General features: G+C 48.0%; 1 long non-coding RNA gene across 1 annotated transcript; it reads right to left on the reverse strand.

Moving 5' to 3' along the window:
* Window positions 1–7,989: 7,989 nt before the first annotated feature.
* LOC132025179 (uncharacterized) lies at window positions 7,990–12,673 on the reverse strand. Its single transcript, XR_009406452.1, has 3 exons — window positions 12,463–12,673; window positions 10,550–10,845; window positions 7,990–9,669 (listed from the first exon to the last, which is right to left on the reverse strand). It is a non-coding gene; the product is annotated as an uncharacterized LOC132025179 (long non-coding RNA).
* Window positions 12,674–15,612: the final 2,939 nt, after the last annotated feature.

Below are 15,612 nucleotides of genomic sequence, written 5' to 3' on the forward strand. Positions count from 1 at the left end.
ACACAATTGTAAATGGGATTGTTTTCTTATTTCTCTTTCTACTATTTCATTATTGGTTTATAGAAGCACAACAGATTTCTGTATATTAATTTTATATCCTGCAACTTTACTGAATTCAATTATTAGTTTTAATAGTTTTTGCTGGAGTCTTCAGGGTTTTCTAAGTAGAACACCATGTCATCTGCAAATAGTGTCATTTTGCTCCTTCCTTACCAATTTGGCTGCCTTTTATTTCTTTTTTTATTTGATTGCTGTGGACAGGACTTCCACACTCTGGTAAATAAAAGTGGTGAGAGTGGACACCATGTCTTATTCCTGATCCTGGAAAAAAAGATTTCAGCTTTTTAGTACTGAGTACTTGTTAGCTGTGGATTTGTTAGTATGGCCTTTATTTTGTTGAGGTATGGGATTTTTGTACCACTTGGTTGAGAGTTTTTATCATAAATGGATGTTAAACTTTGTCAAATGCTTTTTCTGCACCTATGGATATGCATATGATTTTTATCCTTCATTGTGTTAAATGTAGTAGGTCATGTTGATCAGTTTTTGGATATAAACCATGCTTGTGTTCCTGAGATAATACCATTTGACCTGGTGAATAATCCTTTTAATGTATTTTCTAATTGGGTTTGCTAATATTTTGTTGGAGATTTTTGTATCTATATTCACGTTGGTCTGTAATTTTCTTTTTTTGTAGTTCCTATAGGATTAGTATCAGGGTAATGCTGGCCTCATAGGATGAGTTCAAAAACATCCCCTCCTCTTCTGATTTTTGGAATAGTTTGAGAAGGATAGATGTTAACTTTTCTCTAAATATTTGCTAGAATTCACCTGTGAAGCCATTTGGTCCTGGACTTCTGTGTGTTGGCATTTTTTAAATTACTGATTCAATTTGTTCAGATTTTCTATTTCTTCAGTGTTCAGTCTTAGAAGATTGTACCATTTCTTCTAATTGTCCAATTTATTGGCGTATAATTTTCTGTAGTAGTCTCTTATGCTCCTTTGTGTTTCTTTGGTGTCAGTTGTAACTTCTTCTTCATTCCTGATTTTCTTTATTCAAGGCCTCTCCTTTCTTCCTGATTATTGTGGCTGAAGGTTTGTCAACTTTGTTTATCTTATCAAAGAACCACCCTTAATTCTATTTCTTTCTTTCTTTTCTTTTTTTTTTTTTTTTTTTTAACTCTCTACTTCATTTATTTCCCCTCTGACTTCTATTTTTCCTTATTCCTCCTAACTTTGGGTTTTGTTTATTCTTTTTTGTTGCTGTTCTTTAGGCATATATATATCACTATATATACACATTTTCTTTAGTCTCCTGATATTGTTTCCTCTTTGATTTCTCTATTGACCCTTTGGTTGTTGAGTAACGTATTGTTTAACCTCCGTGTGTTTGTATTTTTCCAGGTTTTTTCCTTGTACTTGATTTCCCATTTCCCACAAGATCTCAGTCTTCTCAAGTAACTGAGACTTGTTTTGTGGCCTAGCATGTGATCTATCCTACAGAATATTCCACGTGCACTTGAAAGGAATGGGTATTCTGTTTCAGGGGGCTGCCCACCAGAATCGGATGTGGCAGGATGGGAGCCCCTTGGGAGGGGAGCCTGCCTATGGGGGGTCCACCTGGATCCACAGGGGACAACCTGGGCAAGGAAATGGAGAGTGTCAGAGCTGGTTCCTGCAAATTTTCAGCTATCCGTGCTAAAGGAGAGCAAGAAAATGGCCCACACCAGTACTTCTGTTTCCATAGGAAGCTCCTGCAGATCCCTGTCCCTCTACCATACATCCTGAAATTAGCCAACAAATCTCCTTCATGTATAACGCAGGCACCTTTTAAACTGCTACTTCCGTGCTCCCTCCTCCATGCTGGTGCTCCCCTGCCCACTTGCAGGTAGTCAGGCTCGGTGTCTGGTTCCCAACTACATCTCTTTCTCTCCCAACCTTTTCCATGTGGCCTCTTCTTTAGGACTCCAGCTGTGGAAGATGCGCTCTGCCAGCCTTCCGGTGTTTTTTAGAGTGAGTTGAAATACGTGTAGTTATGGCCTTGGTGTATCTCTGGGAGGGTGTCAGCTCAGGATCCTTCTCCTCTGCCATCTTCCCTGACGCTGACAGGTGGTTTTATTTCAGGGGCCAACACCGACTGACTGGTGGTGGCCTCTTAGAGAACTGTGTTGAGTAGGATTCTGAGGTTCATACAGACTCCGGAAGAATGGTTAACAATAGACATAAGAGAGGGAAGTAGATATCCCCAATCTAGGGTCAGTGTATTTTTTTGCTTCTTCTTACATCCTCTAGCATCAACTGCTCAGCCAAAAGAACTACTCACTGATATTCAAATATACTACACTATCCTGTTAACCTGTTAACTATTTTCATGATGTCTGTATTCTGCTGTCTAGACTGCTTTGGGCTCAACTCCCACTTATTAGAATCTTTATCTTGTTCCTGTAATACTCTGCCTTCATATTTTAAACGTGCCCCTCCATTGAACATGTATTGACCTCATTTGTATTACAAGGAATACATAAATACTATGTGTGAATGGGTGCGTGTGTATGTACATGTGTATTTCTGCCGCTCCCACTGGACAATAACCTCTTTAAAGGCAATGAACATAGCTTCCTTATCTCCCAACCCCTAGGTCCCATCCAGTAACTTAAACACAACAAGAATTCAGTAATATTTTATGGATTAAATGAATGAATGAACCAATATTCTGGTGGCATGTTAACCTAAAAAAGAAAGTCAGAAAGTCACGTGGACCGTCCAGGGAAATGGAATCATCTCAGTAGACCCTCTGGTAGGAATCTCCCAGTTTCCAGCAGTGAACAAGGTTCATCAGCCAGTGGGCCCCCAGTTATGAGGCACATGGTAGAGAGCAAATTCAAGAGAAGATCCTTTTGGTGGTGGTGACCCAGGATAGCATTTGACGCTTGTAGATGACTGTACACATATAGAAGACAAGCTTTGTGTCCCTCTCACACATTGACTTGTCCAATATCTTATGTACACTCACAAGTAGGAGACTCAGACCCACAGCTCACACTTCCAATCCATGACTCACATGAAGTTGTGATCTTCTGCCTTACCAGTGAGTTTGGGGTAAATATGAGTATAAGGAAAGGAATCCACTGCTATTAAAAATAAGTTGGAAAGCTACTGCTGTCTGTCCTAGAGAGGTCTCACACTCAGAGCCTCCAAGCAGACCCCCAAACTGTTTATCAGAGTGCCTCCAATCTGGAGACTGGGCCCTAAGACTAGGCAAAGGTTGTTTTCAAAGAGAAATTTCAAACCACTTTTACCAAGCATGGGCAGCTTCTCAAGTGGGTGATTTAATGAAGGCCATCAACCCAAAGCCCTCGCTGTCCGTTCTCTCGGGCCATACAACAAACTGGGGAACACTCTTTTAAAATCACGATAGCCTGAACAACTGCAAGAGAAGTCACAGGCACTGGAAGCCTTTCTCTCTCTTACAGGAAAAATGGCTTTTGTTGTCCTTGTCCCTTTAGTGCCTTAAAGGGAAGAAAGAGACAGAAAGAGAGAGAGATGGGTAAGAGGGAGGGAGAGGGGAATGGGAAGGAAGAGAAGAGAGAGAAGGAGGAAGAAAAAAGGGAGAAAGAAAATAAAGGGGAAAGAACCAAAAATCAAGGAGAAAGAGTGACAGACTTGTACATTTCCAAAGTTGAAGCCCCATGCCCTGGCTGAGACAAAGGACATCACAGGCATTCAGTTCTTCCAAGAACTCTAATGCTTGGGATTTTTCATTATGCGTCGTGAAAAGCAACTGATCTGGGCCAAAACCAGAGAGAACACAATGATTTCAACAATTTGGGGGTTATCTTCCCGGCCTTTTCCCCTCTGCGTCTGCGTGATTCCTCAGACAAAGTGGGTTGGAGAAGTTCAAGCTCAGTTCACAGAAGAGAACATTCTGTACTCTGCACAACAGGCTGGGCCGCTCTCTGTAAAACAAAATCAACAGCATGATCTCAGCCGCGGCGGCGGCAGGCACCGCGCGCCAGCCCACGGCCCGGGCGTTTGAATAGAGCGGCTGTCAAAGGCGCCCCGCGGCCGGTCCCCGAGCTGCCACCGCGCGCACCGCAGCTGGACACACGCACCGCAGCCGCCCGCGTGCGCTCACTCCCGCCCCGGGAGCCCAAGGTCGCAGAAGCGCTTCTCCACCGGGTGGTGGTGGTTGCTTCTTGCCCCCAGCGGGTGGAGGAAGTTGTTTGGATATTTCCTCGGGGAGAGTAATTACAGCTGAAACATTTCCAAGGAAACCAACCCCTGCGTGGTCACTTCTGCTCTGGCTTCCACTGGAGCTTTTCTGCCGGTTCGGATGTTACCGTCATCAAAAGGCAACCTGAACTCTGAATCCGCCCGGCTGCAGGGGTCCTGGGGCAGGGGGAGGCGGGGAGAGAGGAGACTGGGCGCCTGCAGCCCCTCCCCCGCCCTCCGGGCTTTTCCATTTTCTTCTGGATTCCCGTTTTGGTCTTATTTCTTCTGGAAGTTAGCACGCACTTCAGTAAATATTTGAAGAGTGCATATATGATGCCAGAGACGGTCTAGGTATGGGGCAGTAGCTGTAGCAGGATCATTCTAGGGCAGGGAAATCCTAGCCTTGAAGCCAATCAGAAGAGGAGGAAGAGAGGGAAGTTGTGTGCATCCACACTGGGAAGGTGTCCAGGGAGGGGGGAGGGTCTGGAGACCGAGGGACCAGAAGGCCTGAGTATGGGTGGGTGTTTTCAGTATTAAGTGCTGACCTCTGGAATGGGGCTGCTGCCCCACTGCGTTTTTCATGCTGAATTCAAGCCCATTTGATAGAGGAAGGAGTGACAACAAGAATGCAGGCTGCCCACCGCAGGGGAGTGGCGGTGCTGCCTCCTCAGGCCCCTCCCCCTCCTTGGAGGTCCCTCTTTCTTGTGCTGCTGCAGGTGGCCGAGGCCAGCAGGGGTGAGGGGCAGCGTGGGGAAAATGGAAAGTGGCAAAGCAGGGGCTTGGGTGCTGGCCCGAGCGTTCGAGTCCTGCTTTACGGTCTGTAAACCTCAGGCAAGATCCCAGACCTTGGGCCCATGAGTCTCTGTGGCCTCTTTGGCTATTAAGGGGAACAGGGGCTACCGTTCTGTAGAACTATTGACTATCGTAGAATGCAAGGAAATCACATATGCCTTTGCATGGCATGGACCAGATAATAAAGAGTCAATGAGCGTTAGTAATGGAAGTACCACCGTTCAGAGAAAGCCGTTAACATGTCAGTTGAGAACCGCCACCACTGTGTCCTCTCACATGTTTTCTTGTCCACGCGTTTGCCCCGTTACTGACTTAGTGGATGGCCACTGATCGTGGCCACCACGCACTGCGCTCAGTGCGAGCCACTGCACCAAACACGGAGGCGACAAAAGCCTCGTTCTCAAGCTGCTTCCTCGCCTCTCAGGTTTACACAAGGCGGCCGCGGAGCCCTGGTGCTGGGTGAAGGCTTCGTCACAGCCTGTCTTCTTCACGCTCAGGCTCCTTGCTTCTGGGTCACAAGCCATCCCAGAGAGAAGAAGCTGCGGGGGAGCAGGGATTGATTGGGGACAGCCCTGATGTCAGACACTGCTCGGGACTGCTCTTCTAGAATGTAAACAGCCTTTCTCACTTCAGCCCTGGAGCTCCTGCCAAGACTTGGAAAAACAAGTTACACAAGCACCTTTGGAGAGATTGGACCAGCTACCTCACAGCGGCTGCCTCCCCAGGGGGCGGGGGCGGGGGACATGGACAGAGGTAGCCTCAAGGACTCAGTCACGGACAACACACGAACCTGAGAACACAGGGCTCGCTAGGCTGGAAGTTCAAGGAAACACAAGCCCTCAGGCGCCACACCAAGCCCCAGGGTACGAAAGGAGTCAATCATTGACACATTCACAGGGGTCCCTGGTGCCGATGTCACCATCACCGATAGGATCCCAGGGTTCAGTAGAAGGATCACCTGCTCCGTGAGCCAGGGCCCAGGCCAACGTAGGGCTTCCTTGGACCTGGTCACCATGACATCCTCAATTTTTTCTGCCCCACGAAGATCACCTCCCTGACTTCACCCACCACGTGGAGGGCCCTGTTTAAGATTTTGGCAGCAGACCGCCGGTTGCAAAAAAAGCTTCCCCCTCCCCCACTCCCTGACGTCCTTTGCCAAGGGCTACTGCCAATTCCAGTCAGTTGCAGATGGAATTTCTCAGAATGCCAGAGTGTGCATGGGGCAGTAAAAGCAAAACCCCAGGGATCTGAGGTAGACCAAGCTAAATAAATTCAAGGACTAGGCAAGTGACCAAGATCTCAGAGGGAGTAAACGAAGGAAGTCGTTCCCAGAGAATTAAGCAAGATTTCGTACAACCCACACACATTTGATGGGAGGACAGCCCAAGAGAATGACGGTGGTTGCCATTCATTATGTGCCAGAAGCTTTACATACATTCTCTCATTTAATCCCCGCAGTAATCCTATACAGCAAGTCGTGATGTCATTTCCAATTCAAACAACTGCACTAATGGGCCCAGAGGTCATGCGGCCCAGTGCCTGGCAGAACGTTGCCCTTCATCCCAGGCCAGTCCAGCGTGAGAGCCCAGGTTCCTAGCCTTACGCTCTCCTGCCTCCTCGCGTGTGAGAATCTTATTAGAATACTGCTAGAATCATCTGATATACTCCTTTAGGATTTCCTAAGGCCAAAGCCTCTGGCTGAAGTCCTGACACCCAAGTCCTACTCTTCAGTCTCCTCTACGCACCATGTCTCAGTCTATAGAGTCATTCAGCAAAAGTTATCAGATGCCCTGGGGGCATTGTGCTATGTTCTCTGGGGGATAGTGAGGTCAGCTTTGCCTGGGCTCTGCAAGGAACTTACAGTCTGTCTGGATAGGTCTGGTTGTGCAAGCGTAACTTTGTTATTAATTAATGTTGTTGTTATTATTAATTATTCAAATAACCTCTGGAGCAAGCCGATATAACACAACCACAGCTGACTGCTTGCTCACACCATGTGCCCACTGTGAATCACCTGGGCCTTTCCTCAAGACTCCAGACAGGTGAACGATCCCCCGGACAACTCTCACGCTGCCAGTCCCCGGGTCAGGGGGACACACGGTGGGATCAACCACTCACCTGCTCATCATGCTTCTCCCTCTGAAAGCCTCTTCTCCAAAGGGGCTCATGTCTGTTCTGCTTACCTTTTACTGGGCAAAGCAAATTAAAGGGACACACATGACCACATCAATTCAAGGGGCAAGAGAAGCACCGGCATACCGCAAGTCTGGAAATGGGCAAAAGGCCTGAAAATTTCAGTCAATAGGTCTAATCACGAGCACATTCTGGGAAGAAGAATGACCTCAAAACCTCATCCCCCGCAATTGCATGATAAGGTAAGTCCGGATATTTCAAGAGCGTCAGAGTGGCTGCATTCAAGGCTTATAACCTGAGGACTCAAGGGAGTGAATTATGTCTGGACTGCAACCCTCAGGGACCTCTCCAGAGGTCGGCGAGGCGTTGAGCCTTGAAGAAGGGTTAGGAGTTGAATGGACCACAAGACCAGACCAATTGCATCCACGGTGGCCTTCCATGGGGTTATGGTACCCGACCACCAGCCACTCTCTTGAGTGACACAGGTTATTCCAGGCCTGGAGAGATGACTCAAATGGACACCTGAAGGCAACATTATGCATGGTGGCCTTGAGCGGAGACGGCCCATCATAGCCATCATAGTCAGGAAGAAGGGGCAGTTGGCCAGAGCAGGAGTGGAGAAGGTACGGAAGGTGTTTGAGCAGAAGAAAGCCATGGTCACAGTGGAACTTCAGAGATTTTATTCTGTGGCTAGATTCTCTTATCCTGACGTTTCACAAATATTTTAAATATTTTGCATGGGAGACACCAAGGTGTGTATGCTTGATTCCGACCCTCAAGGAGCTCGAGTCTTGAGCAGGAAGAGAAGAAATGTATTTGATGTTGTTACCCTGGCCTTTTAAGAGGAATCTCAAAGAGATGGCTTGTTCGATGAAAGGCCCTGAAACTTCAGGGATTTTGAGTCTTTCTCCTTTATGAACGGGGAAGGGTTGAAAGGGCTGAAATGCTAAATGGGATTGGGGTGACAACTAGGCAGGCAGGAAGCCTGCTGCTAATGAGAGAAGAGGCTTTGGGAATGGTGGCGATTTTACGAAGTTTGCCCACGTGGTGTTCCGTGTAAGCCTTCCACTGACCTCCCTTGTGAACATTTCAGCAAAATATACATGACTCAAAATGCTTTGGGAAGAGGCTTGGGAGATCACAAGGATGCAACTGGGTAGCAATGGAGTATTGATTATGACCTCAAAGTGTACAGGGGGAGAGCAGAGGACTTCCCAAGAGAGCCCAGCCATGTTTGTGTTAAATAGATGAGTGCATTTGCGCGGGATAAAGTGGCAGTTCTAAGAGTGGGAGAATGTGTCAAGAAAAGCTTCATAAAGGAAATGAAAGGTTATCCTGTAACTGGGTATTAAAATATCCGAAAGTGACCCCAGCCCACCTGGATTAACAGGGAGCATTCTGGTCCAGGCACAAAGGGCAGCATGTGCAAAGGTACTGGGGTGTGGAACAGTCTGGTTTATTTGAGCTCCTCCAAGCAAACATGGATGGGCAGGATTATGAGGGATAAAATCAGAAGGAGAAAGTTCAGTTAGTTTAGCCCAGTAATCAGGGTTTATGGAAATAAGGACTTGTGTTTACCTTCAGAATTATTTACTCAGTATTTATTGACGGTCAGATACTCTCCAGCTTTTATACTGTTACACAAGTATTTTCTTTTGCATTGGTAAAAACCTGGGAAACTCCTGATTTCTTATTCTGTTACCTACTGGGGAAAAAAATGGTGGATCCAGAGGTCAACTTTTCTAAGGCTACCCTGACTTATTTATATTCTCCACTCATATTTGCTTTGCTGCTAAGCACCTCTCTCCATGTGCAGTGGAGAGAAAGTGCCAAGTGTCCTGTGTCCCGGGAGGTGAAGGATTGTCGAAAACAGCAGCACACAGCAGCAGAAATCTGGTGACTATTAGAACACACTTTTGATTTACAGTCAACTGTCAAGTAGGAAAATTTATCCCTGCTGATCAGAGCGGAAAGTACCCTGAGTATGGGGTATGAGCGTTATGTGTGAGCCTGGGTATATTTTAACTATCCACCTGGGGAATCTCTAAATCAGCATTTATTTCAATAATCTCATACATTCATATGGCACCTTTCTCTACAGATGCTTCCAAAGCAGTTTGTAAATTTTATATAGCTGGGAATCATCATTGTTGGAATAGAAGGAAACAGGATGCTTCTCAGCTTCCTAATGAGAACTCAGGACTAAGTGTGCTTTTGATGAGAAGGACAGGGATCCAAGAACGTGTCTGTAGTTCTCAATGTATATGTGCTTAGGTGGCATCAGATTTCATTAAAATAATACTCAAATTTCCTGTGAATAATCCGTTCAAATTTCACCCAGCCTTCCAGGCTCATATCTGGATTCAGCTCCACAGCTGATGCTGAATTTTGGTCCCCCGGAGCAAAGCAATGTCACCTTGCCCTAAATACCCAGAAGTACGGAGCTGGACGGGAGGCCTCGTGTCACCTCTGGGGGTTATACGTTATGCATTTCTGGCCCATGCAGAGGCCAAGAGGTCCACCAGTGAACACCTGCAAGAGAATTAAAGGAGCTTCACATCATTTGTTTGGTAAAAATTTATTGAGCAATTACGGTGTTCTAGAAACTCTGCTGGGGTGCTGGGGATAGAGGTGAGAGCCTCCTGACCTCCCGGAGCCCTCAGTCTGGCAGGGAGATGGTCGTAGGTGAGATGATCTAACAGGTCATTGTGACTGAGAACTGGAAATCAGTGCCACAAAGGAGGCGTGCGGGAGCATAAGCAGGGGACTTCCCGTGGGTGCGGAGTCCGGGAAAGCTGCCGAAGAAAGTGAAGTTTGGGTTTCTGTCTGAAGGATGAGTACAGTCTAGCTAGGGGTGTGTGTGTGTGTGTGTGTGTGTGTGTGTGAGAGAGAGAGAGAGAGAGAGAGTGAGAGAGAGAGAAAGAGAAAGAGTCTCAGGTTTCTTATTTGTAAAACGACTGTGGCCACACTACTTTGTCTAAGTCCGGGGTCCCCAGAAGCAGACCCCGAGAGGAGGAGTCATGTAAATGTGATTTATCAGGAAGCGAGCCCAGGAGCTACTGCTTCAGAAGGTGAGGAGTAAGGGCGCAGGGGTGGCTCAGTCCCGTAAGCACTGGACCCTTCACTCTATTGGCTCAGTTCATGACCTCAGGGTTGTGAGATCAAGCCCCGTGACGACCGGCTCCTCCGTGCTGGGAGTGGAGTCTGCTTGTGACTCTCTCTTTGCTCTCTCTCTCTCTGCCCCTGCTGCCCTCTCTCCCTCTGTAAAATAAAAGAAGTTGAGGAAAAGGGACAGGGAAGTGAAAGCGGCCAAGCAATGCTGAGTCAAGCAAAATGCCATGAACCAGAGAACTGGAGATAAGGCAGGTGACACGGGGGTCTGGGGTGCTTGTCCCCTGCCCTGTCTGGTTACCCATAAGTGCCAGGTACGTCCGCTGTCCAGGCTGGGATGCAAATCAGTTACAGCAGCTCGAGGACTGTCCCCCAACACACGGGGCAAACGGCTCGCAGTGATAAGTGCACAGGAACATGGTAAGGGGGCGCCTGGTGGCTCGGTCGGTTAAGCGTCTGCCTTCGGCTCAGGTCATGATCTGAAGTCTTGGAATCGAGTCCCACATCAGGCTCCCTGCTCAGCGGGGAGTCTGCTTCTCCTTCTCCCTCTGCTGCTCCCCCTGCTTGTCCTCCCCCTCTCTCTCTGTCGAATAAATTCTTTTAAAAGAAAAAGGAATACGATAAGGGATGTGATGGACATGGGCAGAGACTCAGGCACGGGCAGAGACTCCCAGGACGCAGTGAGTGTAGGAAGAGTGCCAGGTGCCCAGTGAGTGCTCAGGAATGACCAGCTCTCCTTGTAGTTCTCATTTATCAGCCACACAACTGACGTGGTCTTCCCCTTACCTGGTAATCTCTGCCCACCCCAGCCCTGCAGGACCCCACTCTGCCACCGGCCGCTTCCTAGCGGGTGTCCTGAAGCAGGTGCGCATGTAAATACAGCAGTATATTTTCTGTTTCCCGGCTCGTCCCATTTTGCTGAACTTAGAACCAGACAAATAGCCCAGTCGTCCTCTCTCATGTCAGTGCCTCGTCGCTCCCCGTCCTCCTGGGCTCTGGCCCCTCGGAAATTCGTGGGTCCGGCTGCTGCTTAAATGGGATTCGACCAACCTGACCCAGTCCTTGGGTCTGTGCTTCCTGGGCGAGTTGATAGAATTTGTAGAACGGAGGGACCTCGATCTCCTCCTCTGCCTGAGTGTAAAAATCGAACGTCTGCTGGCTCCTTAAAAAATCAGCATTTTAGGGCGCCTGGGTGGCTCAGTGGGTTGAGCCTCTGCCTTCAGCTCAGGTCATGGTCTCGGGGTCCTGGGATCGGACCCCACATTGGGCTCTCTGCTCAGCAGCGAACCTGCTTCCTCCTCTCTCTCTCTCTCTCTCCCTCTCTCTGCCTACTTGTGATCTCTCTCTCTGTCAATTAAATAAATAAAATCTTTTTTTTTAAAAATCAGCATTTTAGGGCACCTGGGTGGCTCAGTGGGTTAAGCCGCTGCCTTCGGCTCAGGTCATGATCTCAGGGTCCTGGGATCGAGTCCCGCATCGGGCTCTCTGCTCAGCGGGGAGCCTGCTTCCTCCTCTCTCTCTCTCTGCCTGCCTCTCTGCCTACTTGTGATCTCACTCTCTCTGTCAAATAAAAAAAAAAAAAAAAAAAAAAAAAAAAATTAAAAAAAAAAAAAAAAAAATCAGCATTTTAAATAAAGGAATGGACCAAGAATACATGAACAACAGGACTCAATCTCAATTGATGCCGATCCCAGGGGAGACAGCTAGACACAACAGAGCACCACGGTGGGATTCCATTTAGTGGAAGTTCTGAAACAGGCCAAATTGATCTCTGGTGACAGAAACTGGCTCGGTGGTTGCCTGGCTGGGGCTGGGGGAACCAGAGGAAGCCCTAAGGGGACTTCGGGGGGGTCACACATGTTCCGGTCTTGGTTGTGGAGAAAGTGGCGCCCACACACACATTTGTCGGAACTCGCAGAACAGTATACTTAAAACGGGTGCGTTTTATGGCGTGTAAATCACACCTTTAAAAAGTTATTTTGAAACTAAATAAATAGGCATTTTATTGCCTGACCAAGAGATCAAAAGTAGATCCAAGCCTAATCACAGAGAACTCTGTCTGGCCAGACACACAGAAACCTTTGTTTTGTTTCCTATCCCACACCCAATTTTTTTTTTTCTTTTGGCAAGAAGTTGGTCTTTATTATTTGCACAAATGGAGGGGAACAATGACCCAGAGAACTCTAAAAAGGAGAAAATACACAAGTCACTTACCTCCAGCCGCTCTGGAATATACTTTTGTGTCGCCTCCCTGGTGTTTGAGGAGAGATGGGCCTGCTGGACAGGCCTAAAATTCACTTCACATGAAATCATGAAATTCCCTCTAAAGACCCGAATTGTTGGAAGCTTGGGAGCCCTTCACTTTCCCGGCCTGACCCCACCTCTCCCTGCTCCTTCCGAGCAGGAAATGCAACGTTTCACCCAGTCCCGGGCCTTCCCTCCCACAGGCTGTCTCCGTCCGTCTGTAGGTGCCTCTGACTTCAGGAGACTTGTGCCTCTAGGGTCGCTCGCAGCAGATGCAGAAGGAATTGGGAGACTCAAGCTATGGAGGAAAAAAAAAAAAAAAAAAAAAGGCTTGGAAAAGTTTCCTTGCAAAGGAAGGGGAGTCATCGACTTGCAGATAAATGAGAACAGATTCTACAAACTTTAGTTTCTCGTGTTTTGGGGGTTTGGTTTTAGTGGGATTTGGTTCTCTGTTGGCACATCCACACCCCCGACCCCAAGCCCTGCCAGGCCTGAGCCTGGGTTCGCTGCTCCTGCTATTTGCCTCACCCCCCACCTCTCATCCCAGCACCCTGGACTTTATCCTTCACGGACCTCACCACGTGGAGGGCAAGTGCCTGTTTACTAATCAGTGTCCTGGACCTGACTGAGAGCTCAGCTGAACCGGGTGTCTTCTGAGGTCACCACCATCCACTCAGCCCCTGGAACAGGGCCGGGCTCGTAGTAGGTGCTCAATAAACAGCTGTTGAGTTGTTACGATTCTGAACACATCACAACAGAGTTTATTTAAGGTTTTGAAAATCCACTGCACAAACAGGAAAACTCTGGCACTTCAGCGGCAACTCCACCCAGACAGAGCTCCAGCAGGAAATACCAAAAAGTCAGTATCTAGCGCAGAAATCCTTCTGTGTGTTTCAGGACAAACGCCGACGGGCCGATCTTGGAGGCTTCCAGAGTAGGTGGGCTTGGAGGGGGAAGGGAGGAGAAGTGCTTGAGTGAGGAGGAACTAGAAAACAAAAAATACAGGGAACCCAGGTAAATACTTGAGAAACCCAAAGGAAACATCTTGAATCATGCCTTTCTAGCCCAGAGTTGCAGCGAGCACAAAAGGTTCCCTAATATGCCTACCTAACTACAATCCAAGCGAAGGTTTTGTAAATAACTTGTGCCAATACATTCAATAAATATGTATCATGCCTTCGGTGGGAGAGGCCAGGTGAGAGAACCAAACGTGAATCCTATGGGAGCTTTCCCGAAGGAATGTGTCTGAAAAATAGTTCATGACTTAAACAGAAAGATGGGTATAGCATTTTCCAGTTTATCAAGTTCTGGAGCATCTGGCTGGTGAGCCTTGCAGGCAGCAGTTTAGGCGAGCCTGTTGGCAAGCAACGTGGAATTGTCCGTGGCTGGTCCACCACTGTGTTCCTTATGTCACCCAATGAAGGCCCCAGCCCTGCACTTTTCTTTTAAAGGGTGCAAGAATGGACCATAGTCATCTTTCATTCTTTCATTCTTGAAACCACTGATAAGACAGGCCTGCATTCAGCCAAAATGTCTGAATCTCCATCCCTTTCCCAGTAGCATACCATACCACTCTGTGGTGGGTGAGGGCAGCCCTCTTACCTGTCTCTTCCAAGCTCACCACCTTCTCTCTCCCATCACATCTTCCTCTGGCCGCTGACAAGTCATTGGCTGTTCATTCAGAGTATACACCCACGGAAGGAGCTAGAAAGCCCATACAGCACAGCCTCTACCCCACCAACTGCAGTGAGACTCAGGCAGCTAAGCAGGAGGGCGCGTCTCTCCAGGTCACACAGCCAGAGAGCGGGTCAGAAGCAGGCCTCGGTTCTTGACTTCTCATCCTCCATATACTGCCTTCCCAACAGATTTAAATCCCGAGTTGGAGGAGAGGCGTGACTCAGAGAGCTAACCCTGAGGACAGCTGAAGTATGCAAACAGTGCCTTCCTTGTGTTTATTGACTGAACTTAAAGCCTTGGGGGTGGGGAGGTTGTTCTGTTCTATGTAGCAAATGTGTGTGTATACACTTGCTTTGTTCTGCATATACGTATACGTATACGTATCCGTCTGTAGCATTAAATCCTAAGATGTGTGTAAACATAGTATTATTGTATATTATCATATATATTCTATATATCTTTATTGCATTTAGTTGGCATGTATGTGTTGTATGTATGTATGTATGTATGTATGTATGTATGTATTATGTATTCAGACATGGCCTGGTCAGCTGTTGCGGTTGGCTCTTGAAGAGTTCTACTCGCCTGAGGAGCCAAGGGGCCCCCTGAGAGAGGTTTCCTCCTACTTAAACTTGCATCCCTGTGCATCCATTTGGTTGAAAAGGGTCAGTTTGCGTTTGAGAAGTGTGAGGCTGGGCACTGCCCAGAAGGCGACTATTTGGCCTACTTCTGCCCTCTCTCCTTGCTCTCCATTCCCAAAGTTCTCCCCCTTGAGTTCTCAGATGGAAGAGGTTGGAAAAAAGGGTCTGTCAGCAGCTGGCTCAAAACAGGAGAGGGTTACACCTCCTGCGGGGAAGGGAGTGGCCTCCCCCAACCCCAGAAGAGGGCCAGGGTGGGCTTGGGTGCAGGGCCTCAAAGAAAGGAAATGATTTGTTTTGTGAAAACTGTTTAAGGGCTGAACCAAGGAAACAATCTGCTTCTCCCTGGGCCCTACAGCCGGATCAGCCCCACCCCAACCCCAAACACTAGACCTTAGCTATTGGTATGCGAGGAAGTTCGGAACTGGTTGAGGAAAAAGTCCCAGGAGTCCAGCGGAAGAAGACGAAAGTACCAGCTTTATTACAATTCGGTGGACCGAATGTGTGTCCCCAAAATTCACATATTGGATCTCTAATTCCCAGTGGGGTGGTATTTGGAGATGAGGCCTTTGGAAGGGGATTAAGTCATGAGAGTGGAGCCCTCATGAGGGTTTGGTGCCTTTAGAAGAAGAGGTGCAAGACCGCTCCCTGCTCTCCACCATGTGAGGATACAGCAAGAGGATGGCCATCTGCAAATCAGAATGGGGCCCCTCACCAGAGCCCAACTGTGCTGCAGAATGGGGCCCCTCACCAGAGCCCAACTGTGCTGCAGAATGGGGCCCCTCACCAGAGCCCAACTGTGCTG

Source organism: Mustela nigripes, chromosome 9 (assembly GCF_022355385.1).
Source record: "Mustela nigripes isolate SB6536 chromosome 9, MUSNIG.SB6536, whole genome shotgun sequence".
Classification (NCBI taxonomy): Eukaryota; Metazoa; Chordata; class Mammalia; order Carnivora; family Mustelidae; genus Mustela; species Mustela nigripes.